Source organism: Protopterus annectens, chromosome 10.part0 (assembly GCF_019279795.1).
Source record: "Protopterus annectens isolate FY-2018-M chromosome 10.part0, PAN1.0, whole genome shotgun sequence".
NCBI lineage: Eukaryota > Metazoa > Chordata > Ceratodontiformes > Protopteridae > Protopterus > Protopterus annectens.
Genome location: NC_056744.1, coordinates 1,090,467,048 through 1,090,482,026, shown reverse-complemented (window position 1 = coordinate 1,090,482,026; position 14,979 = coordinate 1,090,467,048).

Genomic DNA, 14,979 nt, shown 5'->3' with positions numbered 1-14,979 from the left:
TTGCATGGCCGTTCTTGGGGATTTGCCCTTTTCCCCAATGTAGAGAGGTCTCATATTTGGTATATTTAGTTAGGAGTGTGTGGGGGTGCAGCCCCCCACATCAGTGGGGGTGGGGAGCAAAGCCCCCCCTCCCACTATGTTTGGGTGTGTTTGTTTATTATGCTTGTGGACGGCCAAGTGAATTCTTTCCCTTGGAAAGAATTCAATGATTTGTCCATTCGCTGTTTTTAGGTTTCAACGCTTAGGTGTTGATGAATTTGAATTCGACAACCTAAGCTGCCGATGTTATGATATAGACACTTCAAATTATCCTTCATCTAACATTAATCTATTCAAATTCACTCAGCTTATACAAACTCCAACAGGAGGTCAGTATGCGACTGCTAGAACATTTTTTATGTAACCACATTCCAGCATATACCCATAGATATGTTGCTTATCAGGCAAAAATACATGAATATCAAACAACCAACAATCTCGCAAAATTGAACAGTTATTCATTGATATTACATGCAATAAACTGGTCTATATGTAAGGGATGAAGCAGTCAACACATTTAATATATTATTCTTAAATACCCTGAATAGCATGGGTCTATATTACCATGTCAAAAGATATGTTCGCCAAATACATCTTAGTCGACACAGAAATATCTACCTGTTAAAATCCTGAATGGCCAAGTTAGCAAATTTTTTCCTGGGGGAAAAAAATCGCTTGGCTGTCATCTGGGATTTGCCCTTTTCCACACTGTAGTGCTATCTCAGAATTGATATATTTAGTTAGGGGTGGGGAGCACAGTCCACCCTCATCAGGGTGGGTGAAGCCCCCATGTTGTAGAGTTTGAAAGTGTGTTGTTTTTTTTTGTATACACCCAAGTGATTTTTTTTTTCCCCTGGGAAAAAATTTGCTGACTCGGTTATCTGAGGTTTTGGCAGGTCGATATTTCCGTGTCGATTAAGACATATTCGGCAAACATGTTTTTCGACATGGTAATATAGAATGTAAAAATAGGGAAAAAATAAACATGTCCCTTGGCTATCTAAGCAAACCAAGAACTTTATGATTAACAGACATTAATCAAGGAAATATGTCAGAAAGGCAAATCATTTGGTAACATTCAAATTTTCAGGCAACTTCACAATCAGGTAAACAATGATAAGTAGCAATTTTAAATGTACCTACAAACCTAACCTAACAAATTCTTGTCCTCAGTTAGCACCCTCGTACACCTTGGCTCAAAAAAGATCCTAGCCCACTTCCATACAGCACTCCCTTACAAATTGCAACCATCTTCAATACCTACTTTATTGAAAGCATCTCGACCTTAATGGAAAACTCACCTCCTCCTCCTATCACTACTTCCCTCCTATCATCTTCTTATCCTTTTTACACAAACAAACATCTCCTATGTCCACCTGCCTCCATCTACTTCCATCCACTCTAAAACCAATCCACCAATCACCACTCATACTTCATCTTTAAGTCTATACCCAGTCCTTACCAACACCATTAAAAAAAAATGTATTTAAACTGAAACCTTGCTCTTCCTCCGCTGACACTCTTCCTACTGAATACTTTACTGCTGAAGCCATAGCCTACCCAGTAAGTATTTTAATTAACTCATTAACACTTATGTGGTGTTGAATGTCATATCGCTAGCAGCCTACATACATATTGGATTCCAGAGCATTTTCAGAAAAATAAACTTAAATAACCTGAGATTAATGTAAATCTTTTGTGAACAATAAATGCTATTAAAATTGTACAAATAGCAATGCTATCAGTAACAAGTATTCTTTACAGTGATAATGGTCAGTAGTCTGCGATTTTGTAGGATTTCCATAAATACAGTAATTTATTATAATACACACATATCCCAGCTTTTATGTTCAGCCATCAAATACAATTTGCATTGAACTGCTACTTCTCGAACATTAAACATCGACTGTTGCTTATAATGAGCAGGCATATCTCCAAAATAAAATCATTGAATGGTTATAGTTGGCCAACATAATGGAACCGAAATGTGCTACTTACTTACTGTTAACTTAACTATAAGAAAACCTGTCCTTTCCCCAATTTAGTGCAAGCTTGGAGTTGGTATATAAAAATAGCAGGGGGTGTGGGACATGCAGCACCCCACATCAGGAGGATTCAGAGAACAATGGACTCTACTTATGTGGGGGCTGTGCCCCCTACACCCCCCCCCCCACACTAATTATATATACCAACTGGACACTGTTACTTCTAAGAAAGTAGTATGTTTCAGTTCCATTATTTTGACCAACAATGGCCATTCAATGATGTTATTTTTGGAAATATGCCTGTTCAGTAAAAGTAACATTCAATGTTTAACATTCGGGAATAGCCATTCAATACAAGTTACATTCGATGGATGAACATGTTCCCCAAATCTGAAGTTATATTTTTCTAATCTTACACAAATTTAAATATTTTGAAAATTATACAACCTAGTCATATATCGTTGCAAAAGTTTTGTTAATCATACATAAGCTTTCATATCACAAAAAGAAATTCCTCTAGAAGTGCATGGGTATTGAGATATTTACAGAAATATGAAAATGTATGTTTAATTGTATAATGAACAGTACAAATATTATCAGATATCTCTCAACATGTATAATGTACAGTACAAATATTAAAGACAGCTTTTTTCAACAATATCTAAGGTTTCACCTAATGCCATACCATGATTTGTTAAGTCACTGGGTTTTTAAAGTATTAAGTCCATATGGAAATATTGCTTATTTTCATAATTACTAACAAACAACTAGAAATATTTCCAACATAGTGTGATATAAACCAGTATTTTTAGTGAATTATCCTGTCTCCCACATTGATGTTTCACACCACACACCTTAATAAAATGTAGGTCTCTCGGTTATGAAAATATGAACATAAATATGAAAATATGAATAATAAATGATAAAGAAAGATTCATTTCTCCACAGCAGGACATCCTATACAAAAATTGTAGTACCAGTTTGTTAATAACCCCCTGGATTCACGAATCCTCCGTGTAAGACTTAATAAGTCTTACTTGGAGGCTGCAGTTGAACGGTATGATGTCAGCGTGCCATGAATATGCATGAGGGCATGCTGACCCAACCGTAAGTCATACACGGACCATGTAAGAAAGCAAGGGGCGTGTCTGACTGCCGAGCAGTCAAAATGTCCATGCCCCTGTAAGTGTTTGAAAAGTAAAAGCAAATACACAAGAGTGAGTCCGCTCAAATGTCCCTGCACCCAACACCACACTCCCTGATATTGTAAACCCCCATCACAGTTATAAAAAGCAAAACATTAAATTTATTTTTTTTAAATTCCAAAAATAGCTGCCCGTATTTTTGTGTGTGTGTGTGCGCGGGTGTGCCCATTGCTTAGCTAGAGTTAGCAATTCTGACATGGAAGAGCATAAGAAAGAATGTTTATGCAAATTGCACCAAATAGCAATAGTGTAATGGTAGAGCATTCGCACAAAGAAGAGGCATTCACAGTTTGAGTCCCACCACTCCCCTTCGTATTTATTTTTAAATCAGTATATGAAATAATACCAGACAAATATGTGTAAATAGTACTAAAATGCAGTGAAATAGCCAATGTATCAGTGAACAAAATAAATATTTTAAATGATCCTGATATATAATTGCCTGCAGTTAAGCAGTGCTTCACCCAGCGCAATAGAGTTGCCCATAGTTTAATAACAGTTAACCCAGCGCAATAGAGGTGCCCATAGTTTAATAATGGTTAACTCAGTGCAATAGAGGTGCCCATAGCAAAATAGCGCTTTAACCAGCGCAATGTGTTTGCGCGGATGTGCACACCATGCCAACCAGGGCACCAAGGAGCAAAGTAGAGCAAAGTTGCTTAAACGCAGCCACACCCCCTAGCCTGTCTGGACAGTATGAAAATAAAATGAATGAAAAGGTTCGAACCCAGGACTCTGTGCATCACAAGAAAAATACAGAACCACTAAGCCATGACAACTTAGGGGACACAGCCACTGTTATACGTATACTTACTAATGGTAGTTTAACCATTACTAAGCAGGTCTGCAGTCAGCCGAGAATTTTAAAAAATGGCCAGTCACAAAAATGTGCAGGAAATGTGGCATATTTAAGCCCCATAGGTGGGAATACACGCCATAACTTATTGTAGCTCACATCTGCAGTTAGAATGGCTGGTGTTGGAGAGGGAACACACTTCCGAGCGCAATGTTGGGGCATCGAGGAGTTGAAATACATGGTTTGGCTCCTTGTCCACCGTCATGAGTCAAGACTCCTGCAGGGCCAGTTCCAAGGGACAGAGTACAAGGCAGAGGCTTGGAACCGGTTAGCTCATGACCTCACCAGTGCCACAGGCATTCCTCGGACTGGTGAGCAAGTCCGTCACCACCATGCAGACCTGAAGAGATGGAAGCAGGTCTGCCTGAACCAATGGATACAGGAGGCCCATGGGATGCAGGATGCCCCACAACTGAGTATATAGCCATGGAAAGCAGTATGTAAGAATTGATAATTGAGTATGTATAACGGATAGGTATGTCTCAATATCACTTCATTTACTTTACAGCTGCAGGTGACCATGCTGCGAATCAGCAAGCCTATGCTGATAGGCTGCTAAGGCTGCGCCACCAGGCAGGTTAGTGATTATTCTGCATGTATTGTTATATAAAATATGGGAGAGAGCATGAAAGAAAGTGTTGTAGTCCAATAATACAGCCATAAAATTGCCTGAAAAAGTCCTCTGCATGTACTGTCAGATAAAAACGTCAGATAGGCAGAAAAAGAGTGTAGTAACCCATTAAGAAAGGTAACATATGCCTGGAATAATATCTCTGCAGGCACTGTCTTATAAAATAAGTGAGTGAGCCTGAAAATAGAGTGTCCTAACCTATTAATAAAGGTATAATATGTCTTGAACATGTCTGCCATATGCACCGTTAAAACAAATAAAGGAGTAAGCTTATGGAAAAGTGTGTAATGCCATTAATAAAGGTCTAAAACCTGGAGTGTGTCTGTGTCACAGAGTTTGAAATATTGTTGTACCCTTGCATTATACAAATAGTACTGCTTGAAAAAGTGCTGGCAACCCAGAGTTGTGCAGTCCCATATAAAGTGGGTGATGGAAGTGCTAGTAGCTGTGAAGCATATATATAGTCCGCAACAGTCAGTTACTGGCTGGCATGCATAAGTAAATCTGGCACACGTGTAGCATGTTATTTTTTCCCCAGAAATGTGAGTGTGTGTCAAGAAATGCAGGGTTCTGTACAAATCGAAGTGAAAATGTCATGTGAAAAATTCCCAGATATGTAGATAAAGAAATAGAAATGCAATCAAGAAATATGTAGCAGTAACATCTGCATCCTGGACAGTTAGTATGTCAGATATAGGTCAGGCATATATTGAACTAGCCAAACCCATTACACAACCAAATGTATGGTGGCAAGTGTAATAATACATTTAGGGGATATACACCTGCAGTCACTAGGAATGTAGTGTAGACTAAAAGGTAATTATAAGATGTTAACCGAGGTTTTTTTCTACACCCTACTGTATGTGCATAAACCATGCAATTCCACACCTCAATGGGTATGTGTAATCTTAAATATTTGTTGGGACATATGTCCTATTGTTCTATAAATATTTGCATTCACGTTGATGCATGTGCTCTGTTTAAACACCACAATCATGGTGGCCTGTTGCTACCAAACATCCCTGCATGCTGTTGGAATATCCACTGTGGTTCAATATATGCATGTGTTATGCTTGCTGTTCAACTGTTGAAACCTTGGTGTGTTGGGTTAATGGGAATATTACTGCATGCTGTTACAACTAATCTGGAATGCTGTTGTTTATGTTGTAATTAAACACACCTAATCACAGAACGTATGGGGAGGCTGGCCCCAGCAGACCCACCTGTCCCTCCTCAGCTGGCGAGTGCACCTGGCACCAGCAGGTCCGGTGCCCAGCCCGGGCTCCCCCCCTCTGTCAGTCCTGTGCCACCTTCGGGTGGAAGTGTGCAGGGGATGGGGCTAGTCCCCCTCCCTGTGCAAGCATGGGCGGAGAAGGGCCACCTGTCACCCATCGAAGGGTCTGGGTTGTGGTGTGTAGGGAGATCCAGCGTTCAGTCTCTGATCCCTTACGCCAGCTCGAGGCGAGAGTGGCGTGTCTCATGGGTGAGCCTGCCTGTCCTACACAGCCCCCAGCACAGCCACCCTCGGGGCTGTGAAGGTGCAGTGGTGACTGCCCATGGGTGGGGATCTCAGTTCCACTGTTACCATCTGTGGGCTCATGGGCTTGCAATTTCCAAACATCCGACCTCGTCAATTGTGTTCACCCACCCCATGTGTCATACATCGCCCCTGTATGCGTCTTGTCTGTCTTGTCTGTTTACCTCCCCAACCTACCTGCCCGGACATACCTACTTCCTCTACCTCACTTCCCACTCTCACCTGAAAAAACCCAAAAAACAAAATGGGCAATCTGTACCCACAAAAAAATTACACCCCATACATAGCTGCCCATTTCGCACACATGTCCATTGGACATGTAAACTGATAACTATAATTGGCAGTACAACAAACTTTGTTGTCCTCACCACTCTCCCAGGGGTGGAAGGTTTCAAATATCACTCCAAATGTATTGCATATGCACAGCTGTTGCTGGTAAAGAAATGGGCAGCTATGGACCTTCCCTACACCCGTCCTGCACATCCCGAGCTTGTTTACCTATTGTCTGTCCCTCTTTGTGCCCCCTTTTTCACCACTTTCCTATCTCCCCATTTTCTTTTCTTTCAAAGAAATTAGCGTGGGGGTTAGCAGGAGTAAGCACTTTTAAGCAGTAGTAAGTGGGTTTAAGCGAGTGTGTGCATGTGTACGCTTAGCTAAGCATTGCAAAGTGTCACGCAAACCCGCTCAAACCTGCTTACAACTGCTTAAAAGTGCCTTAGCCACTCTATGGCAGGGCCCTTGTTCTGCTGAGCAGCAAAAGAAAAAACCTCTGCCAGTCTCGAACCCCAGACCATTGACACAATAGACTGCATGAATTACCACTAAGCCACAGCAGATATACAAATAACTAGGTTCTGAAATAAATATATCATGCATTACAATGAGGGAATGTAAATGGAAATTAGGAATGGTATAATACAAATCCAGTTCTGTGGGTCTTTACCAGCAGTTGTTGTGGAATTGCATGACATGACTGTGAAAGGAGAACCAGCCATCCTAGCAGGGAATAATGTTACAGTAGCACCTTACAAACACCACACAGTATCAGACCAGGATAAATACTGGCCACAGGAATACAGTGCAATAACCACATTTGTATGGCAGTTAATTGTGTAAGTCATAAATAAAGTACATACTCCCATGTATCCTGTGTTAGCATTTGGAGGGGTGAGTACATGTCTACACTGAGAAGTGTGTACTGGAAGCAGCAACATTCAGGTTTGAGTACAACATGCAAATAACTGGCTACAACCCTAGCTTCAGATAAGAGGCATATGCCAACATTCTGACTGACACAACGGTTTCCAGAGCAAACAAGCATGGGCCCCACCTTGGAAAGCTGAAAGGGCTATGCCTACCTAACCTAGCATTTTATAGCAGTGGGCTGCAATCACAGTGAGTAATGCAATCACCACACAGCAGGCTGCATGCAATTACTGAATGGTGGGCAGCAATTGGTGCAGAGGCTGTCACATGCACAAGTGCAGATACCTAGAAAAGCAGGCTGTACCTGCAGTCCACACATGCAATTCTATCATTGCAGGTGCTGGGAGAGAGAGAGAGAGAGACACGGACACAGACACAGACAGAGACACAACAGAGAGAGAAACTGAGACATAAACTGAAATAGAGGGGGAAAACCCAAAACAAACAACCCAAAAAAATAAATAAATAAATAAAAAATAAAAACCTACAAAACTGCAACACGCGGAGCAGGGAAATACAAAGGTAAGGTATGTAACTCACATGTATGTGTTGGCATGTAGTAGACGTTCCTGAAGAGTACTCTACACACTGAAAATCATCCATGGCAGCAGTACGTATCTATCTGTATCTGCACATGTGCATAGGGCAAAGGACATACTGCAACTGTTAGTGAAGGGTGGACAGATATCTGTCATTGAAGGTTGATATGTGCATATATCTATGTAGGTCATAGTGTGTGGCCTAGAAAACAGCATGCAGTGCTGATATATGTCATGTGGCAGTTAAATGCTGTGGGACTGATTTGTCAGATCTGCTGTGTTACAGCCAGTATGGCCTGCTAATGCTACATGGGCTGAGGACACCCACATGCATTCTGCACAACACTGTGCAATATAATCACATAACTGTACATCCCTCAACTGTCGCATAAGTGATATCCACACCATGAAAGGTGGACTGTACATGTGCCTATATGTACATCCATGTGTACAGCAATGGATGTGTACATGTATGTGTATAGATATGCATATATATAATATATATATATATATATATATATATATATATATATATATATATATATATATATATATATATAGCCATATAGAGAGAGAGGTAGAGACAGAGAGACACGGGGTCATATGTACTGCAACAGGTGTGTGGTGACCAAGGCATGGACTGTAGACAAGTGTTGATACTGCAGTGCCATTCCTCCATTCCAAAACATTGTACCCATTAACTAGCACATAGGTAGAGATCTACCTAACAGTGAAGGTGTGATAAGGGAACATGGGACACATGTGGACAGTAGCCTCTGCTTTGATGAAGACAGTGCCACACTACACCTGTAATCAGTCTGTGTGTTATGTGTCATAACAACAGGTGTGTCATCTATAGAAATATAGGGCAGTGTTCCCCTCTACTCATCACAATGCCCTGTGTGGTATGTACCTCATATGACAACTACACCAGGTGAAAAGGCCACAGACATACCTTCCAAAGGGTAATACTGGCCGCAAACAGATGCCCTATGCAGACTGACTCACAAAACCACATCTACACTGTATTGCATACTGACCACACAGAGGTGACCTCTGCCAGACATACAGAGGTATGTCACACCCATAGCTGGGTGACAACCACCATGGCAACATATCACAATCCCTCCGGGATACATGCTCTAGGGCCCTAAACCTTGTCAGCTCACTAAACAGCACATGCTGGAGGGATAGGTTCCCATCTCAGAGATATGCCATACACTGGAATAGACCACCTAGCAACAGCAAACAAGGCTCCTCATTAGCAGATGTCATAAGTACCCCTGATGATTGTGTGGGAGATTGGTAATACACCCCAGGAAACACCTCTGTGGTTCTGGTTGGCAGGGGCAAGTGAAATCAAAGTACATGTGTGTCAAAGGCCAGGGTAGCATATGGCTAGGCTCCCGTAGGCCCTAGGGCCAACAGCATATTACCTACCTATGACACTATGCACTCACACATGTACTCAATGCAATACCTGCTATGTGAGGTTGAATAAGTGTAACACTGAATGTGTGCAAGGTCTGTAAAGGTGTGATAGCTTAGTGTGAAGTTGTATCTGACATGGTAGTGTCTATCCTAGCTGTGAGAACAGCAAATGATGTGTAATGTACTGTTAGGCAGACATAGTAGTATGGCATATGATGTGACATATTTCCTTGTTGACGAATGTGGTGTCTCATTGTAGGCTAAAGCAATACATGTATGCTTAGTGAGTGGTACTGCTGGTGAATCCAACTCCCATATGAACTGTAGTACTACCTGAAGCTATAGGCCTAAACAGCACAGTATGGTGTGTGTTCACATTGCTTGTAAACACTGTCATGTGTGTTTCCTGTAGTCTGCACTGAGGACAAAACTCAGGCATAAGGGTGTGTAAGTAGTGGCACACAGTACTGTATGGTACACAGGTAATGCTCATCTGTGTTGACATACAGTGGTGTGTTGTATGTTTATCTGATGTGTGTGTAATCATACCTGTACAATGGCTGCAATCATATGTGTGTTACTGGGTATACGTGTGTATCCAGCAACATATATACTCTGTTACAGCAGTATGCCACCTATAGTAACAACTGTACACATCTGTTAGGCAGGGCTATGGCATCAATGACTAGGGTGGTTGACTGGTACTACCGTACCTGTACTTTACATCCATTGTAATGGATGACATCTCTGTTCATGCATTGGTGTGATATACACCCTTGTCTTGAGGTTGTGCATTGTGTCACAAACAGTGTGTCGGGTACAGTTGTATAGTGGTGTGATATATAGAGTGTGCCAGGCACTGTTAGTTAGTTGTGGCCTGAGAACCAATAAGTGGTATTGAATGTGTGTAACCTCTGACAGACAATAGGATGGTATATATGTCAGTAAAGTGATATCTGTGGTTAAAGGAGTAAAGTGTGCCACAGGACTCGCTCGCATATATTGTTCATATCTTTTTCAGCCAGATGGCCCACCAACGTAATCCATCGTACACAGCGGATGAGGAAGAGGGGATACTACAAAGCCTATTGCAGCAGTACACGATGCTGTTCTCTAGAAGCAGCCAGCACCAGCAGGAGCAGACTGAACTGTGGCAGGAACTTGTTCGTCGGGTAACCGGACATATGAGCAGGTATGCCATCACTGCAGTGATTTAATTAGACATGTCCAGTGGCATGCGTCTGATATCCAAAGACAACAGCTTGCCACAGGTGGTGGGGTGGCCATTCACCCCCCTTCACCAGAGTGGAGGAGCTGCTCCTAAGCGTGGTGGCTCCTGGACAACAGCAACATCAACCTCTGACATGTGTTGTCATGGAGACCGGAGCCACCCAGTATGTCCACCTGGAGCAAGTAGGTAACATGCCCTATCTGTAGATGACAGTTAATTGCATTGTTAGATTATGTCTACGTGAGTTGTGTACTGTGTGTTTAGCAGTTCTGCTGCCTAGTGTTGTGCAATACTGATATTTCGAATAATATCTCTACACCTATGACTGTTGACTGTTGTTATACTGCAGTTTAGCATACCCACTGTAGCAATACCACAGTTGTGGCCACTAACGAACTCTCTCATATTCTCGTAGGTCCCTCTGGTGTGACAGCAGGGCAGCTGATCCATGTTGGAGAGTGTGTTATAACTGCAATGTTGGAAATGAAATATGCATGTCATAGGTGAGGTGTAGGCCATGTACACATAACACACCTACGCAAAATGCATGCCATGCATGTTTGCTGTAAGACGTTGCACAGCTCAGTAATGTCAGTAGCTGCCTCACTGACAAGCAATACACAGAGCATAAGACACAGTTGTGGCAACCCCATACTGCACATTGGATAGGCATAGTTGCAACACCTGTACACAACATAACACGTTTATCATACACAGTACACAAAGACATGCTACATATGGCGTAACCACACACCCGCTTTAAGGTCACACCTCAGTATCCCACATGTCATCCACACACACATGATGTACCTCAGGGGTAGAGGCCTATCATGGGGCTGTGCAACACTCTTCAACACATAACACAGTCATGTTAGGCAACGCTCCCTATTGGGCACCTCATATACCCATGTACAAAGTGGCTGTGTAATAGTGAATGTAGCCACAGCACTGCAGTTCAGGTACAGCATGCTAGGCGATTGTCTGTCACACAGTAGTAGCCGTGAGTGACCACAAGATGCATGATGATGATGATGATGATGACACATGATAGTACACCCCATCCAGTTACAGTGACCACAGTACTACACATAGCGATCTTTGCTTTGCACCTCATTGTTGTGTGTGTGCAAACATATGCACCTATACACAATATGCATAACATGTTTTGTGTGTGCTTACATATGCCAGTTTACACAATATGCACAGCTGTTGCCATCTGTACAAAGAGTCACATATATGTCCTGGAAGGCTATTGGGTGTATAGGTCACATGACACACATTGGGTATGTGTGGTGTTTAATGTTGCAGTCGTGTAGCATGCCATGTCATGGGTGGCACCGAAATATCTGCAATATGTCCCACACTCACCATAACCACTGTACAATGGCCATGTCGAGCATTGGGATTCCTTCACGTCTACATGCACCACTCATCCCATGTCTGTACATTGCATGCATTTGCTACACCTGTGCCCACTATTATTTGCTATGGACACAGACACTGTAAGCAGACATGGCAATCTATGTGTCACACAGATAACACATGCAGCCATGGTATGTATACCATTGAGTGATGGTGCACAGGACATTACAGAGCAGATAATACTTGGACAGCAATGTTGTGTCCATGTACACATTGTGTTCCAGGGTGTAGACAATCACTGAACATTTACACACATGCATCACAGCCATGTATAATGTCATTAAATAGGGCCGTCTACACTTGCACTGCATGGTCTTGAGCAACACATATTCTGCATGCAGTCAGTGTGAGGTGACTGTTTGCCTTGTGATACTGTCACCCACCTTCACCCACTATTGTGTATGTGTTGGATTGCTGGTGTGTGTGTGTGTGTGTGTGTGTATGTGCTGTGGTGAGCAGTGTGTTTGTGTTCATGTGTGCATGTGTGCATGTGTGCATGTGTTCATGTGTTCATGTGTGCATGTGTTCATGTGTGCATGTGTGCATGTGTGCATGTGTGCTAACATCATGTACAGATTGTGAAGTGTGTTTCCTGTCTTCCTTCCACAGGTGCTGAGTTAGGGGTGTCTGAATGCAGCAGGGAACCTGATGTCACTGCCACTAATAGTGGAGATGATGAGGCATGTATTGTGGCACAGGAAGGTCTGTCACCACCAATCGACAGTACACAGAGTTCAACCCCATCTATGCGCACACTCATACTGCCAATACATCCCTCATCACCAATGGCCTTAGCTGAGGGACAGCATACAGTCGGCATTGACCAGGAGAGTGTGATACCCATGGCACATGCATCCCCTCACTGTATTGCCCCTGGCAGACGTGCCCCCAGAGGTATTACAACCTCCAGTATGTTCCAGGCTGTAATGCAGGCACAGGCATGTATAGAACGGTACACCCAACAGGGACTAAGGGCACAGAGGGCCCATTACACTGCTATCAATGACAGCATCCATGACCATGCCGGTGCCATCCGGAATTACACCAAGGTCATTGATAGCCGTTGGAGGGAGACATTAGATGTCCTCCACAATGTGTTAGCCATGAGCCAGAACCATGCGGGACAGATGGGAAGCCAACGCGGATGCATGCCAGCAACAGCATCAGCTGGCAGTCGTCGGGGACGGACCACGAATCACAGCCGCTCCCGTAGTAGCAGTACCAGCCCCAGTAATGCTGGGGCTGGCCTGTCCATTGACCATCCTACTAGACCACATGCACGTGGCACTGGCCAGTCCCAGCAGGGACATGGGTCCAGTCATCATACCTCTGCCTCTGATGATAGCACCCAGTCAGGGTTGGTACCCGATACTGCCCGTAGCAACTCTGCCAGGCACAGGTACCGTGTCTGTGGCCAGAGACAGTGATCTGTATGGCCTAGCAGGCACAGTCTGTGGCTGTCCTACAACCGCCCTTATATGGCAGCCACATGGTGGAGTTGTGTGCATGCAGATACACACACATTAACCAAACAACTAGGGCTCACACATACACACACACATTACATCAACATTGGCCCATGCTGTATTGTTGTCCCACACACACACACACACACACACACACACACACACACACACACACACACACACAGACATGTCGAGTGGATGGGTCATTGTCGGGCTCTGGCAAACCAACAACACATCCTGTGCATGTGATGGCACCTGTGCCACCTTCTGTCATCTGAAACATTGATGCAGGAATAGGCTAACATGGTTCTGATGCACAGGGTGACATTATAGCAGTGTAGCAATAGTAGCAAGTTGTCAACAGGAAAGTGTACTGATATCCTTGTAGGTATATCTGAGCAGGCATTATGCATCACAGCTCTGATAGTCATTGTAGCATTGTTTACACCAGTCTTAGGTCTGAGTATGTATTGTCCACCCATGTGCCACTTGGCTGAAGTATACAGTGTTGCCAGCATGTGTTAGTGAGTGGACAGTACGTGTGTGATGTGTGCATTACAAATTAGCAGGTGTACATCTGTGAACATGGTGTGTGCACACTGTCTGCATGTACGTGCATAGTGGACACGTGGGATGTGCGACATAACCTGTTGTACACATTGTTAACATCTCATGGTATCGTTTGATGGCCAGTATGCATTCTACTACAGATATGTACTAACATGGGTACACATGTATGTATGACATGGGTTGACACTATGCTGTGGGTGATACTGTTGATATCTGTCAATGATCTGCAGTCTGGTAGTATACACCACCTCAACAGCATGACTATAACCAATCATTAGATGATGTCCTGACGAATGACACACAGTTGTAGGGAACTCAGTAACAGTTGGATCCTTTCGGTACTATACTATAACAGTAACCAGTGGTATTGACCGCCACACATTCCTGTGTGGCATATAGACCTCTTAGGTACATGCAAACACACTAGGGATATGTCCATCCACATCTGGAAATGCATGTATTGGCCTACACTGCATTCCCTGGATGGGACGCATATCCTACACAAGGGTATCATACAGACTGATACCTGTTGTCCAATACATGCTGTATAGTCGTAAGCCGACTATGGCATAGTCATCCACATTTACTAGACATACTATCCTGACAGTACCACATAGGTGGTTGCCCTCAACATGTATGTTGGGTGCCAATGTGTACAGACAGACATGTGTTATGTCATCTGTCCCTTGGTATCCACGTTTCCATAGGTATTGTGGGGTCCATCAGTGTTTCACATAACACATTAGGGGCCTGCATGCATATCCACAGGGCTGTTATACACCTATAATGACTATCCATTACTGCCAGTTGTTGTTGTGTATGAACATGTCTGACATATACCCCAGGCAATTACCCTCACTC